Source organism: Vombatus ursinus, unplaced genomic scaffold (assembly GCF_900497805.2).
Source record: "Vombatus ursinus unplaced genomic scaffold, bare-nosed wombat genome assembly UNPS02014832.1, whole genome shotgun sequence".
NCBI classification, from domain to species: Eukaryota; Metazoa; Chordata; class Mammalia; order Diprotodontia; family Vombatidae; genus Vombatus; species Vombatus ursinus.
Genome location: NW_020954610.1, coordinates 56,241,216 through 56,258,624, shown reverse-complemented (window position 1 = coordinate 56,258,624; position 17,409 = coordinate 56,241,216). Strand labels below are relative to the sequence as shown.

The following is a 17,409-nucleotide window of genomic DNA, read 5'->3' as shown; positions in this document are numbered from 1 at the left end:
TTCTTTCTTTCTTTCTTTCTTTCTTTCTTTCTTTCTTTCTTTCTTTCTTTCTTTCTTTCTTTCTTTCTTTCTTTCTTTCTTTCTTTCTTTTTAACAAAACTACTGTAAATCAGATTAGAACTTGATAGAAGTGATGGATAATGTATTCAGCAGGCTGTCACAGAAAGTGCTGATATGGGAGTCAGAGGCCCTGAATTCGAGTCCCTGCTCCAACAATCACTAAGCTGTGTGACCACAAGCAGTTCCCTTAACCTCTCTGAATGTCATCTTGCTCATGTCTAAAATACAGATGAAGTTCAGATGGCTGTTTCTCACATTTGGATGTCGTGTAAAGGTTACAAGGAGTTTTGTTCAGCACAACTACACTACTTGCCTCAGAGGGTTATTGTGAGTAAAACTCTTTGTAAACCTTACCATGATATCCAATTGGGAGATATTATTCTGAAAGACTGATAGAAATGGTTGTTTGTAAAGTCTGCTAATGGAAAAATGTCACACAGATGGGATTAGTGGTGAGGGTGAGCCATAGTGTCCCTGTTATCACTCAAAATAACAAGGCGCCCAGATTTTGCTACTCATGCAAACTATCCCCCAATCTGTTTTATAGAGGGAGCGGAGAGGGAAGAGTAAGGAAGGGCAGAAGAACTGCTAATTAAGTGGTGGCAGATTGTTTAGAAAATAGTGCTGTTGTGGAAACTAAGCTGTGTATTGATGAAGCACAGCTAAATAAGGGAATTTGCATTTTAAACATATAAGTCAATAATTCCATTTCCAGACCCTCCATTAGGCCAATAATCTATGTTTTAAGAAGAATCAGCACCAAATGCTATAGCAGTAAGAGGGATGTTATTGTATCATGTGATATGATAGTGATATGGTAATGCCTCTAAAAGTCTTGAAAGTTATAAGCTTCTAGAAACTTTTCCTTCCTTCCTTCCTTCTTTCTTTCTTTATTTTTTTTCCCCTAGAGAGTAATTATTCATACTGTAGACAATAGAGTTGCCACATAAGTGTTGACAGCTGGATAGTCACATGTCTGCATTGGCATCTGTCCTTTGTGCTATACCCAGGGATTCCATCATTTTTTTTTTTTGGTGAAAGCAAAAATCTATTCCATTTTAGTCTAGTGTATGGCATCCCTGGCAGGTAGCAGGAAACATCTGGTTATGACTCCATTAGCCCGGCTATTGCCCAGTTCCCTGGCCCTGCACGCCTAGGGGTTGATGTGTTAGGTGAGACATGATCTAGGAGTGGGACCAAACTGGCTTTAACTCTTGGCCTGAGCTCTGACAGAGCTCTTGTTCACTTATTGGTTTGTTGTTCTTCCTTTGATGGCAGGTGCTCTGAGGGCTTACTGTTCCCTGTCTCCACTTGAGTCGCTGGCCTGTCTTTTCAACACTTCTTCACTCTCAGCACCATATCTTCCCAGGCCAAACAAAGGAGCAGAACTAGATTAGCTTTGGCAGACGTTAAGGCGCAGCATTTGTCGGACCCTGGGTCCAGTGTAAGTTTGCAAACAGACCTGCTCGTTGTACAAAATCATTAGAAGTGGTGCATCTGGGAAACAAGAGAAGCTTGGGCAGGGAGGTGAAAGTGAATAAAAATGAGGAGGCTTGCAAACTGCTTTTGCTCCAGGGCTGGTTTTAATGAGCCTGTCCCTAATGAGTTGTCCCTGCAACTAGCTTCAGGCCTAAACAGATGAGGCAGGGATTCTGCTAAATTTTTGATAGGATTTGCACTGGTTTTTATGAGAAAGCAAGCAGCAGAGAGTGCAAAGTTGGGTCATGAATCTTTTACGAGGCTGGATTGTTGTCCATCTTGTCAACAGGGACTGTAAGACCTGGTTGCTAATAGAGACTGTGGCTCTTTGCTTCTTGTAGTCACAAACCTGAATGGATTGGGGAGCTACTAATTCATGGGGGCATTTGGTTTTTCCCAAGTAGAGCCAGCCACACAATCCCCTGGAAGTATTCATTTTAAGACTACATCAAGTTGATTAGTAGAGCTGTTACCATTGCTAGTTAAAAGTCTTGTGTCGAGATTGACTGATCCTTGCACAAATGCAGTTTTGGATGTTTTATGTGTGTTTTCCACCCAGTAGGCTATGGAGAAAAGTCCCATTAAAGACTTCATTTAACATCCATTTTTTCTATGGGGCCTAATTCATTTTAGAAATTACAGACATTTTGTATTTATGTTGCCAAGAAAACATTGGCCATCATAATCAATAGCAATTGAGATATTTCTAATATTTATCCATTCTGGAGTTGAACCATTCAATGAAATTGCATATGTTGCTCTCTTTTTTTAATATGAAAAGAAAAGCTGCCAACAAAAATATTTCTTGGGTTTGATTTATCCACCAAGATACAATTTTCTTGGTGGCTTAGAAGGTTACTGAAAATGCATGATCAGCAGCCCTTATTGCATGGAGTAAGGTACCTTCCCCCTCCACTCACTCTCTCACATACTCTTTCACATTAATCATGTAACTGATTTAATAAGCCCTGGCTCAGAGGAATTTTTTTTCTATAAGGTTTCAGATCAGTACTTGACTAGGAGACTGAAACCCCTGAATTTAGCCAAGAAATATGTTCAAGGTGAAATTCACCAACTGTTTTGTGTTTTTGTTGTATCTTTTATTTGTGTAAAATTAATTGTTTTTACAAAATACTTTCCACATACATAGTATGTTTTATCCTAATAGCAAATAGGGGAATTGCTGGGACTAGAACCTGGATCTTCTGACTCCTAGTCTGGTGTTCTGTTCATACCATGCTGTCTCTAATTTGATCCTCATAATGTCCCTGTGAGGGACAGATAGGACAAGCATTATCACCCTGTTTGGAAGGTGAGGACATCCACACTGAGATGTGAACTGTGTCACACTCTGTCACACACGTAGGTAATGGCAACATTAGGAATAAAGTCCAATTCTCCTGATTCTAAGCTAGATCTTTTCCCACTTAACCATGCTGGCTATGTGAGTGTCTCTTCACCTAAGGCATTTTTTTTCCCCATTTAGGGAAGCAAATGCCTTTCTTAAAGGAAATCTCTCCACTTTTGTCTATCAGGAAACATATTCACTTGAGTTTTCAGTAGTAACTGGAGTACAGTCTGAGCCCTGGTCTCACGTTATTTCAGACTAAGATGATTAGAAATAATATACTTTGACTCAGCCCCAAGTATGTCTTTAGTGTCCTGTGAGAATGTCTTAGAGTGCTTTTCCCCAGATACAAAGTAGTTAACAGTATTATCACCCATAAAAGTTTAATGTTAATTAACAGCCCCATTGAAGATAGGAGTTGTAGTGTGTTCAAAGCACATTTCAGATTTATATTACCTAGCCAAGCTTTGGCGTTTGTATTCTGGGAATGAGAAAGGAAGAAATCCCACTCTGCATACAGAAAAAGCATAGGGGTGGGGGAGGTGGTGCTCAGAATGTATTAAGTAGTCAGCCACCATGTAGTAGAGACCAAGTAGGCCTTGAAGATGCTAAGTAGCATTCTCAAATGAGGCAGGCATGTTATGCACATATTTTACAAAGGTGATCATGTAATTAGCTAATTTAACATTACAGACAGGGGTGGGATCACATTATTAAAACAGCAGTTTGCTACAAAAGTATTTTTGAGCAATGTGAAAAGCTTTATATCATATGTCAATATAGGGAAATTGAAGTATTACACTGGACAAAATATAATACTAAGTAATGAAGCTTTGCTGCTGACAGATACACATAATAAAGTCTATTAGTAAGAAATGTGGGTTACAGGTCCATCATCTCTCAATGGTTTCATACCCTCTTAGGTTGTCTCTTCAAAGTTCTTTTCAACTTGCCCGTATAGTTAATTATCAGTGTGATGCTGGGATTTGGCCTTAGATGTAGTTCACCATGTGTTTGATCTCAACTCCCAAGCAACTTGATTTACCGATGTGGACATTTCTCCATCTGTCCACAGAGTCATTTTTTTTTCTTTTCATCTGACTGCTGAGCATGTAATCTCATTGGGGTATTGCTCCTTACTACCCACCTTTTGGGCTCCATCTCTTCAGGACTACCCGCTGGCCATCTCAACTCCAGTTCAGTAAACTATAACGGATAGAAACTCTTCTTGAACTTCTTCATGAGTAGGCTGGCAGGTCTTAAATTATAGCCACCACATCCAGATAACAAAGGCTAGACAGAATGACCCCAGGCTAAGGTTGTCTTTCTGTTTAGACTCCTGTGTCAGGCCTGACATAGCTCTCTGTTCCATAGAACTGTCTCACATAGAGTTAAACATTCCCAAGATCCTCCGTGGCTTGGAGTGTAAATGCATTTGAACCAGAACAAAGGGTAAGGTAAGGCAGCATGGTTATTGTCCTCCACCCACCTTGCCCACATTAATGCCTTTCTTATGCAAACCTGTTAGTAACTTCAAAACAAAACAAAACAAAACCAACAACAGCAACAACTTCACTTTGGTGGTTTACTTTCGCCAGTGGAAAAAACTTCCCTATATCCTTCATCATTAAAAGGAAAAGAAAGTATATATTCAAGTCATGCCACAAGAGCAGATGCACCAATTGAATGCCAAGGGAATGGAGTGGGCACCCCCCCATAATCCAAGCAGCAAAACAATAAAAGCCTAGGTTCTCTTCATCATGAATCCAGAGGGCCCACCAGTACATGGTAGCATTATACAAGCTACATAAGAAAAAATGAAAGCAAGAATCAAAATATTTACAAAGACTGCGCATAATTAGGATGAGCTTTTGATAGATGAAGAAGTTCATACAAGGCACTTCTCAAAGCACATTTGATACAGCATCAAATGGTAGTGACAGGTCCATAAATCAAATGAGATCATGGACATCTGATTCAGAATGTAAAACATCCGCTCTCTCTTGAAACTCAAGTATATCTTGGCTCTTCTCAGAATACAGAGGACACTGTAAGCATTCTCATTATTCCCTTGGAATTCCAGGGAGCCGGAAATCCTCTCACAGTGTAGGTTAGACTACCTTTCCTTGCGTTTCATCCTTGGAGTGGCATTCAAGGTGGAACCTTCATCGTTGCATGCTGAGTTTAAATCTTAATGCCAAGGGTTACCCATATCATAAACAGTATTTCACATCTTAAGGGTGGGGAATGAATCAGATCTTTTCACTTATGCTCTTTTCTTTCAACTCTGAATGCCTTGCAGTTTACCTAACACTACTTGTCTTTTTTTTTTTCTTATAATTTCCTTTTTCAACAAGAGGCTCAAGAACTCTTCATGTAGCTCTTAGGGTGATTTACAACACAGTTTTAGCAAACCATCTTCTTTAGTACTCCATTTTGTTTGAAAGCTGAGCTAGGTAGAACCAGGAGCAAGGAATAAGTGGCAGTACCTAGCAATTGGAACTCTCCAAAAGTGAGATAGGCTGCCTGGGGAAGTAGTTGGGTCCTCTTTCGCCAAAAGTTTTCAGGTAAAGTCTCAGCAGTTGTCATTACAGAGGAGAATCTTGTTCACATGTGGGTCTCTAAGGTTGCTTCTTACTCTGACATTCTGTGGTAGCCTTTTTGGTGATGAAATAGTTGGTTAACAGCATCGAAGGGAATAGAATAGTCATTGACTGATCAAAGGACCCCTTATACAAGCAGTAGAGATAAAAGAGTCAGTGCTTGAGTCAGGAAGACATGAGTTAGAATCTTTCCTCAGACACTAGAAGTCACTTAATTTCTCTTAGCTTCAGTTTCTTCATTGATAAAATAGGGATAATAATAGCACCTACCTTACTGGGTTGTTGTGGGAATCATTGAAGTGAATATGTGCAAAATTGCTTTGTAAACTTCAAAGCTATATCTTTCCTAGCTATTATTATTATTCAAAATAAGCATGATTTTTGCTAGTTAATAGTTGTTCCAGAAGCATTTATCCTAGGACTCAATTCTTGAGTCTCTCTCTTGCACATTATGGAAATATGTAAGAAGTGAACTCTGTTAGCTGTCACTGGATAGTTTATGATCTTGCTCAAATAAAAGGGACATTTCAGGACCTGGACATGCCTAATGCTTAGCTTGATCTCGAAAGTCTAATGGTAGGTCTGGAGCTTAGAGAAGAGGTCACAGAGGTGGAAATTTTTAGACACTCATGTTGTTTATTTGGAAAATCATAGTTGAGTGGCATTTATTAAGCACCAGGATGAGGCAGCAAGGTACAGTGGGGGAAATGCTAATTTGGAGTTACAGGACCTGGTTTTAAACCCTGGCCCAACACTTTACCACCTGTGTGACCTTGGACAAGTTAGCATTGGATTAGATTGTTGTTAAGGTAGCCTCCGGCTCCAAGATCCTATGTACCCGGTGCTGTGCAGAGACTATATATTAGAAGATTAGATAGAAGGAAATCTGTTCAATATTTCTCCTTAACCATATTCCCTAACATTGATAATTAGAGGGATTGTTTACAAGGAAACCTCAAACAAGAAGCATTTAATTGTGTACCATGGACAGGCACTCTGCTAGATGCTAGGAACACAAAGACAAAAATTAAATGGACCATGCCCTCAGAATAAATACTTGCATTCCTTTGCTGGAAACAATGTGTATAAATATAATTAAATACAAAATATGTTCATAGTAAATATATGGTAATCTGATGGTGGCTTTTGGGGATGGCTTGTTTGTTTTAATGGGAGGTTCTTAACTAGAATAAGGTTCTTTATAGATGTAAGACAAGAAGATTGGAAAGGGTGGCACTAGTAGCTGGGGGAACCAGGAAAGAAGACATGCATTCCAGCTACTGGGGACAGTCTGTACAAAAGCACAGAAATTCGTTGTTGTTCTTGAGGAACAGTAAGTAGGCTAGTTTGTCTAGAATATCAAGTTGATGAAGGGAAATAATATGAAATAAGCCTGGAAAGATAAGGTAGAGCCAGATTACGAAAGGCAGGACAAAGAGGGAGTTGTGTTTCTAAAGAAAGCCCATTTTGGAAATAGGTCTGTGGTAGTCATTTCCTTGGAAAGAGTAGGGTCATTTCTGTGTTTGTTCATTTTAAGGTACTCCCAAATATCAGAAACAAAAACACAGTGACCCACAGTGCCTAGACAAAACAAGCAATCCCAATATTTGCAACATTGCTGTGGCTTAATAAGAATATTTTTTAAAGACTTGAAAGGAAGAGGTTGTGACTTCACTTGCCCTAAGCAGAAAAACTCAATAGTTACAGATTCCATGTATAACCTTTCTGAATGACTCCATGATTGATAGCTTTGCAGTCAGAGGAAAATGTTGAAATCAATGATGTTCATATTTGATATCCACCTTCTTTCCCTCCTGTTCATGGCTCCTATACTGTGGGCAATGCCCTATGCTCGAGGCTTTTCTTTTGACCCTTAACCCCAACAAAATTACCCAAACTGTGTAGGCAGAGGCCTTATAAGTCCTGTGCAGAACAAGCAATCTCTCTGGAAATCAACTTAATAGGCTAATTTATACTGAAGTAGTGACTTAGAAGGCTTAATATACTGTCCCCTCTTTAATAGAGGATTTTATAAGGCATTGTTTCAAGCCAAAGGAAATAATTTTTATTAGTAGCATGTCAGGTACATGGGCAGACTAAGTAAAATTTGGGGGCAAAGAAGGTCCTCTCAGCCTAAGTAAGTAAATATAGAATGTTTTATCCAGAAAGGGCTTTAGAGGTCATCTAGCCCAATTCTCATTAGATTAAGAAATTTAGGATCGAATGATAAAGGCAGCTAGGTGGCACAGTGTATAGAGTGCTGGGCCTGAAATCAGGAAGACTCATCTTCCTTGGTTCAAATCTGGCCTCCAATACTTACTAGTTGTGTGACTGTGGGCAAGTCACTTAGCCCTATTTGCTGCAATTTCTTCATCTTTGAAATGAACTGGAGAAGGAAACGGCAAACTGTTCTTGCTCTTTGCCAAGAAAACCCCAAATGGGTCATGAAGAATTGGACACGACTGAAATAACTCAACAACAACAAAGTTTAAGTGACTTTACCCAAGGTTCCATAGCTAATTAATGCCACAGCCAATACATCGGCTAAATCCAAGGCCAATGCTCCTGTTCCTGCATCACATTTCCCCTTATCCCGTCTCCTAGATGACCACAAAACCATTTGACTTAACCTTGAGCTTTTAGTGGTTCAGTGCCACATTTTATTCCCATCTCCTCTAGGAAGACCTCTTTTCTGTAGTATTGGAGTGAATTTACAGGTCATAGAGTATGTATAAAGTCTAATAAGCCTGGGAAAAGAAGGCATCCTTCTAGACACCATAAAAGCAACTTCTCTTTGCATACATACCCTTCCATCATCACTTACTCAACCTTGTGAGCAGAGTCAAGTTCATTGCTGACTCATACTAGAGAGTACATTTTTTTCTCCACCTTATGTAGCATTGCCAACTGTTTACTCCTCATAGAATTATTGGATCTTGGAGTTGAAAGGGACAGCAAAGATCATCTAGTTTTATGTGACCCAGGAATATCCTCCAATTATCACCTCAAACCAACATATTATCATTATAACAACATATAAACCAAAATCTTATCTTGCCCACAAATCCAACTTTTGTTTCTAACTTCAATGTTTCTGCTGGTCATTCTCCTAGTCAGCCTGTCACTCAGGTTTATAATCTTGGAGTCATTTTGCCTTATCATAGAATGATAGCTTTGGAGCCAGAAGAGGCCTTAGAGATTATCATCTGCAACCCACTCATTTTGCAGAGGAGGTAACTAAAGCCCAAAGAGATGAAGGACTTTCTAAGGTCACACAATAAGTAGCAGAGCTGGGTTTCAAATAGAAGTCTTTTGATTTCAAATCCAGGGCTCTTTTCACGATATGGCACTATTTTTCTTTGTCTCCCCTTACCAACCAACCAGTTCTTCCCATCACTTTCTTCCTTTCCATTTTCACTGCAACTACCCTACTTCAGGCCTTTGAGCAAATCATTGCAATAACTGCTAGATTAATCTTCCCATTTCTTAATAAAATCTTATTTCCTCATCCCACAATTCAAGGCCTTCTCCATTTTAGCTTCAACCTACCTTACCAGGTTTATCTCAAAGACTTTATTTTTTTGAACCCTCTGTTCAAAGCAGATTCTTTTATTCAGTATCCCTTGACCTTTATCTGATGTTTTCCCACCTCCATGCCTTTGTATATACTGTTCACTCACTTGGCTTGCCCTCCTTCCACCTATCCAAGTCCTACATAGCCTTTGAGACTCACTAAAAGCATTTCTTCTTATACTGAGCCTTCTCATCCGCTCTAGCCTGCAGGGATCTTATTTCTCTAAAATTCCATAGCACTTCTTATATGCAGTACTCATTTGATACTTAACATCATTCTTCAAGGCTCAGCTTCTGTTCAGCTCCCTAGGAAGCCTTCCCTGACTACCCCAGCCTGCAATGATCTCTCCCTTCTCTGAATTCCTATAGACTTTGTGCCACTGATTTGTTGTTTGTCCCATATTGTCTTATATTTTAGTTGCTTTTTAATGTTTGCGCCTCAAGTATTTAACCAGACTGCCAACTCCTTGAGGAAAAGGGACCATGTTGCACATTTCTTTCATTTCTCCTATATAATGTCTAGCACAGTAATGGGCACATGGTTGACTCTCAGTAAGTAGTTGTTGAAGTGTATTGACAGTGGTATGGACTTCTTATTCAGGCTGTCTATGGTATGCTTGGATACACTAACCCTGAGATGAGGTCACTGACTGGTTTGGCTAATCTCTCCACTAAGCCATTAGCTTAATTAATTAGAGTTCAGAAGGCATGGGGGCAGAATCAAGGCTGTTATGCTAGATAAAGGATGTCTGAGCAAAATCATTTTCTTATCAGTGCTTCTGACCCCCTTTCAAATTATAGACTTTTAGTTTTGGAGTTCCATATAACAAGTGGAGGGAAGGAAGGCATGATATTTTTTCTGTCAGGCAATTAATATAGTGTTCCCATGACATTTTTACTTGAAAACTTGACTCAAATTGACATGGATAGAAAGAAGAGCCACAAGGCTGAAGGAACAGTGACAGATAGCCATAACTAGTGATGGAGAAGAATGTTTGGGTACCTATGATTTCATTACACTGTAAACCCTGAACATGGAGAGAATTGTAGACTAATTCACAGATGTCATTATGATGGGGGGTGCTAAGAATCTCATTGAGCTTAGGTGGCTAATGAGTCACTAACAGGATGAAATTTAGAAGTGTGTGCTGAGGAATAAAGTCCCAATTTTTAAGTGTGGTAAAATGCCAAACTCAGGCTGCTTGCTGGTGACAGGCAGAAATGGTCTGTCACTAAGCCTTTACTTTTGAAGCCTTTCAGTCTTTGTAAACTAACAGACCAGAAGGGGCCAGTGCTCGGGCTTTGCAAGCAGCAAAATAGGACTTCAGTGAAGGATCACTCTTTTTTAATATCGAAAGGCAAATCGATTCCACAACATCCCACGTATGGTCCCCAAGTAATATATCTTGTGCATAAGTGAGTACTACAGAGGAAAAAAAAAGAAGAGCAGTTAAGTACTAAGTACTTAAGTAAGAATAGTTAATTCAAGGAAGAATGATTAAAGAGAAATCCTTCAGTACCTCCCTCAACCTTTCTTTGCTGACGTGAGACTGACTATGGGTGCAGAGCACTACACAGAATATCAGACATTCTCATTATGTTGGTCATTATGTTGGTTCATTATGCTGAACTTTTCCTCTATTGTTATAGAGATTGGCTCTCTGGGAGGGGCAGGAGAGAGGTATATCTTAGGAAATGTAGATGAAACAAAAGATAAGGGTAGGGATTAAAACTGGGTAAGGACTAAACCTGTGATTTTATTGGTAGAGAGAACTCCTGGATGTTGAATCTCCCTTTTCCAATGCAAGTCAGTAACTTCTCTATAACCTATAATTGTACAAATTTGACTATAGCATCGAGAGATGAAATAACTGGCCCAGGAAACCCAAGCAGTATATGTCAGAGGTAAGACTCTGAACTCAGGTCTTCCTGGCTGACAACCCATATTGGTAGTGATATGCCAATGGAATCACAGATCCCATCCCAGTCCCTATGCTAAAAATATGTGTGTACATGAAACTGTATTTTTTTTAAGAGAGAGAAGGGTTTGAGCTTCAGGTGACTTCAGCTGAATGGATTCCCTCCTCCCCACCTCACACCCCAGATTAGAATCTCAAGAGGTTAGAGAGTGAAAGGATTAAGTTGGAGGAAAACGTTAGGTAGGAGACCAAAGAAAGTTGTCTTTGTCCTAAATTCCAGGAGAGAGTGAATCATGAAAATAATGATCAGAAGATGAATCAGGGACAAAGAAGTGGTGTTGAGAATCATCCACGTGAAAATGGTAATTGATGACATCCTAGATAGATACAATACAAAGAGGAGAGAAAAGTCCAAAAGAAGTCCTGATGAGGGAGAAGGAAAGTTGAAAAGGAAAGATTAAAATGAATGAGGAAGAAACATTTAGACTATTTGGAAGAAAATTCAGAAGAAAGCAAAAAAGGGGAAAAAAAAGTTTGAAGTAGGAATCTACAATATGGAAAGGGGGAGGCCAAGAATGATAGGGATAGACTTGAATCAAAGATTCAGAACATTAGAACCTGAAAAGAATTTACAAAGCACTGATCTTCAGATTAGAGACCTGGGTTCTAGCACCAGCTCTAGTACTAACTTCCTGCATCACATTGTATAAGTCATTTTATCTCTCTAGGTGTTAGTTTCCTCATTTGAACTACATACCTCTGTCTTTTCCAGCTCTAAGAGTCTAAGATTATTTGCTTCTAAAAACATCTGGAATCATAGACTTCTAGTTGGAAGGAATTTCTGAAGTCACATAGCCCAATTCCCTTTTTACGGATCAGAGCTTGAAGTGACCTTATAAATCGAATATAATGCTTTTGTTTTTTATATAGGGAAACTGGGGCTCAGAAAAGTATAGACTGCCCACAATGGGGCAGAAACAGAATTCTATTTTTTTCCTAACTCTTTATTCAGTCCAAAAAGAAGGATTAAGATTTAGTTCATAAGAGACTTTGGTAAGGACAATACATGAAGTATCAGAAATTAGTCTAGACCCTCTAAAGCAGGGGTGGGGAAGCTGCAGCCTCGAGGCCAGATGTGGCCCTCTAGGTCCTCAAGTGTGGCCCTTTGACTGAATCCAAACTTCACTGAATAAATCCCATTAATAAAAGGATTTGTTCTGTAAAACTTGGATTCAGTCAAAAGTACACACCCAAGGCCCTGGAAGGCCACACGTGGCTTCTAGGCTGCAGCTTCCCCACCCCTGCTCTAATGGATCAAAACAATGTCAGGACTCCCAAATTCAAGCCAAATTGGAGGAGGGGAGGAAGGAAACACCAGCAAACTTAAAAATATGAGTATTAGCAAGAGAAAATTCTTCAGTATTTGCTGGTACTACTTAATTTTAAAAGTAGTAATATTGAGGTTCATTACAGATTTAGGTGGGATTATGGCATAGCATTGGTACAGAGACAAAAAGGCCAGCATGTGAATCAACTCATGAAAACAGAGGTGAGTATCCTTTTCGTTACAACTTAAATTAGATACGACCCAGTAACAATTCTTTAGTGCTAAACCAAACATGGAAGGTGGTCTTAGAAGAGTGACTCAATGGGAAAAATGAGATGCATAAGTCAGAATGGACTAGCCTGGTGAGGGTGATTTCTTAATATGACATGTACCTTTGAAAGGCATAGATACTAAAGTGGGGGTGGGGAAAAGGGGATTATGTATGAACTTCAAGAGGGCACAACTGGGAAGGATGCTACAGATGTCTGAGGACAAAGATAGAAACAGTCAATTAAACCACCATGGAATTGACTCTTCAAAAAAGCTGCTTTGGTAAGACCATTAGAACCTAAATGAAATCAAACCAGAAAGGGTTCTTTGGAGGAGAACTTCCTACAGCGTGGGAAGGTCATTTCCCCTACCAATTGAGACACCTGGCCTTGGTAATTGGGGGAGACAATGCTTTGACCCATTTGCCACCCAGACTTGCTATGTTGGTAAAGCCATTTCAGTTTTCTCTGTCTGTTTCCTCATTTTACCACTGGGACCATAATGCAGACCTACTTCAAAAGATGGTTTTATGTATTAACTAATAAGTCGTGACAGTGAAGGGCTTTGAAGAGACACAATGCTACATGAATCCTCAGTATGATTATTCTCCCCTCTCTTTGTATCCACTTTCTAAATGCTAAGTGTGATGTAGATATTCTGGTAGGTTGGGCTGCTTAATAGTTTTGAAATTACACCTACTTGCTTTAATATAGTTGGTGGCTTTCTTTTCTCTCTTCTGCCTTTGAGAAAGAAGTTCACTGTTCAGTACTCTAGAAATGTGTTATATTTTCCATCACAGCAAGCCAGTACCAAATACTTATGTGCTTCAGCTGAGACCACTGGCCAGGCCTCCTGCTCACCTCCCAATTCCCTAATCTAATCTAACTCTGTGGGGTTTGTGGGGGTTCATTTAAGCAGCAGAAGCCGTGCTGTAATTGTTACATGTGCCAGCAGCGATTTGTACCATCTGGGTATGGGAAAAAAAAAAAAAAGCCTGGTACTACCATGGAGAAAGATCTTTATTCTATTACCAAGGCAATATAATTCAAGAGCGGCTGCAGAGCAATTGGAAACTGAGGAATGGCCAGCTATGTAGTTATACTGAAATGTCAAAGTATAATGAAACAGGGGAACTGTACTGCTTTATGATATGAGCCAAGTTACAAGCAGGTGGCAGCCGTAAATATGTATATAAATAACAATATGGATGAAATGTCACGCTTTCCAGCTGGCTTTGTTAAAACATTTTAGTAATATTATATTTAGGGTGACAATGTAGCTTGACAATTTTAATGAAATATATATCATTTTAAAACAAATGGGCCTACATTAGTATTGAGGTGATCTGCATTTCCCAGTGACCTCAAAACAACGTGTGATACCTGGTTTTCGTCCTAGCTTCACTTGCAGGGCCAACTGTAAACATTTATATGAAGTGAAGTTAATTCATCAGCTTTAGATGTTGCTCAAAGCAGACTCATTTCTGACACCCAGTGCAAAGCCACAGGCAAATGATTTCATCTGTCTAAGCCCCAGTTTCCTCATCTGTAAAATGGGAAGAATCAGATAACATGCTATAAGTACTCTAAAACCTTAAAAAAAAACCCAAAAATCCAACAGTTTTTAAATGTCACCTATTATTGTTGTTGACCACAAGGAAATTACTTTGCTTTATAAGTTGTAATTCATAAAAGTCATAACTTTTACTGTCTCTTACCGGTGCTTAAATCACACAGACAGACAGACAGACAGACAGACATAGGGATATCTACAACCTGGTTTTACCTGTGAGGGTGAGGTGGCAGCAGTTCTGTGTACAATCATAGTACCATAGGTTTAGAGATCAGAGAGACATTTAGAGTTATCTAATACAGCACCAGCATTTTAAATGAGGATACTGAGACATAGGGAAATTGAGTGACTTTCCCAGCATTTTGCAGGTAGGTAGTGATAAAGACAGGATTTTGAACCCAGACCCTCTTAATTCAAAACCATTTCTTTTTTCTATGCTGCCTCATTGCAATGTCTTAGAACTGAGGTATAGTCTCATATTCCCTCCTCTTTATCTTCCACTGTTCATTGTGGGAGAGGGGTGTTAAAGGAGAGGTGGAGAAGTTGGTATGAGCATTCTTGGTTTATGCCACCTTTAGGACAGATCACTCTTCTGCTCTGAAAGGGACACAGATTGGAAAGGACATCTACCCATCCTTTGGACATTTAGAGAAATTCTTTGGTGTCATGCACTAAAGGGCAGGTTAGGGGTTTAAAAAGAAGTTGGGGGATAGCCATAAGAATACAGACTTCTGCCAAGTAAAGGCTGAATTTGAGCTGAGGAGAAATATCTTTCTACCTCAAACCCAGCTGCTATTTTCATATAGGCTCCATTATTCTCTGTACATGGTGTAATGACCAAATGACTGCCATTTTATGGGCCATGTTGGAAATACACTGAAACTGTAACTTCTTAATTAAATACAGAAGATTAGTCAATTTTCTGAGTCACATTTTATCCTCTCAACCCCCAGATCTGCATTTCCTGTGAAATCTAAGGAGGGTGATGGATGTAGTATTAACTATTATTCCCTAATACCTCAAGCATCCATGATTTATAGGCATTCCATGCTTCACCCCCCTCCCCACCCCACTGCCATAGATTTCTGTTGCCGTCCACCTTAGGAGGCATCCTCCCTGTTCTGTTTCCGGAAAAAAAAAATGACCACTGCCATTGCTCTTTGAGGTCTTTTTCACTTCAGAGTTTCTATGATTCTAGTGATGGATGATTGATTCTAAACTTAACTGAACTAGTTCTCAAATGACAGGCATATAGTTCTGCTCCAGGACCATACTCAAAGAATCCTTTCTTTGACATATACAGCAAGTACATATTCAAATGCTTGAAGACCTTCAGTGAAAGAGAATTCACTACCTTTTGAACCAAACAATTTGTTAACCTTTGTACTGAAAAATTTGTCAACCTCATCCCTTTTCAACTTTAGAATAATTCTGACTGTTAAGGAGTTTTTTTTCCCTTATATCAATCCTTAATCTGCATCTGTTTCACTTCTACCCATTATTCTTAGGTGGGCTCTCAATAGTGCATGAAAAGCATACATTTTTATGTCCTTGGCTATGCCAAGTCAATGGGAAACATCGCATGAGACCTGAGAAATCTTCTCCTTAATCCATGCTTTTGACCTACATAATAATTAAGATCTGAATGTTTTAAAGCATTCAGATAGCTTAGTTAACACATTTCTCTTTTCGTTGAGATCTTTGACAAGAGGGAGAATATCACTTTAGGAATGGGTTAACTCCTGTTTTAGATGGAAACAAAACTTTCTCCATAGCCTTGAAGTATTAGAAGTAACTGTGAGGTCTGTTCAGTTTGTAATATTGAAGATGTCTGTGATTTAAGTATTGAACCATTGAGACTTGGTGAAAATAACAGAATTGCAGAACCTCAGGGTTGGAAGGAACTTGGGAGGTCACTTAGCCCAACCTACTATTTGAATAGTAGTAACTCGATACTCAATGAGATAGTCCATTCCACTTTTGAATTGTTAGAAAGTTTTCTCACAAGCCTAAATCTGCCTCTCACAATTTCTGGCTCTGCCCTATAGGGACAAGTTGATGTTCTTGGTAAAAGTCTCAATTAGCATTTTATTCATTCTCAAATGCCATAAAGACAACTAGGTGGTACAGTGGATAATAGGCTAGACCTCGGGAGTCTAGGAGACCTGATTTATTTATTTGTTTGTTTGTTTGTTTATTCATTTATTTATTTATTAGGCAACTGGAGTTAAGTGACTTGCCCAGGGTCACACAGCTAGTAAGGGTCAAGTGTGTGGTCGGAGGCCAGATTTGAACTCAGGTTCTCCTGACTTTAGGGCCCTATCCACTGTGCCACCTAGCTGCCCCTAGGAGACCTGATTTAAAAATCTAGCCTCCAATACTTACTAGTTATGTGACTCTGGGCAAGTTACTTAACTTCTATCTGCTTGAATATCCTCATCTAAAATGGGGATTATAATAGCACCTAGGGCAAGTAGGTAGTACAGAGGATAGAGCCCTAAACCTCAAGAAGACCTGAGTTCAAATTTAACCTCAAACACTTAGTAGCTATATGACCCTGGATAAGTCACTTAACCCTGTTTGCCTCAGTTTCTTCATTTATAAAATGAGCTGGAGAAGGAAATGGCAAAATGTTCCAGTGTCTTTACTGAGACAATTGCACATGGGGGTCACAAAGACTTGGACACAACTGAAAACGACTAGACAACAGCAAAATAATAACACCTACCTCCCATGCTAATTGTGATGATCAAATGAGACAGAAATCTATAAAATGCTTTGCAAAGCATATAGTGCTATATTAATGCTAATTGTTGTTGTTGTTATCATTTAGGGTTCAAATTGTAAACAGAACTGCAAAGTCAAAAAAGAGAATTCTTTTTTAAGTTCCATCTACACAATGGCCAGCTTCTACTAAAATCTGAATAATGCTTTCTGTGGCCTACTGAACAATTTGTTAACCTCATCTTTGCTTCTGTCCAGGTGGAGGCCTTTCTGTCCATATTTCCCTAAATTGGAGTCAAGTGATTTGTTGGAAATAGATGTGATTTAGAGTTATGGAATCTGGGATCAAATATCATTTAGGCAAGTCAGTTCACCTGTAATTACTCAGTTTCTTAATCTGAAATGAGGGAGTTAGACTAAAAGACTTCTTTGTTTCCTTTCCCTCTCTCTTTAAACCTGTAATCCTAAGATCCTAACCATGGTTTAAATAAAAAGACTCATTGCATTCAGACTCTCATCTCTTCATTACCACTA

The 17,409-nt window shown here is 39.2% G+C and overlaps 1 protein-coding gene across 4 annotated transcripts in view; it reads left to right on the top strand.

Moving 5' to 3' along the window:
* RBFOX1 (RNA binding fox-1 homolog 1) overlaps positions 1-17,409 on the top strand; it is a 411,528-nt gene that overhangs the window by 133,943 nt on the left and 260,176 nt on the right. The window lies entirely within an intron of this gene.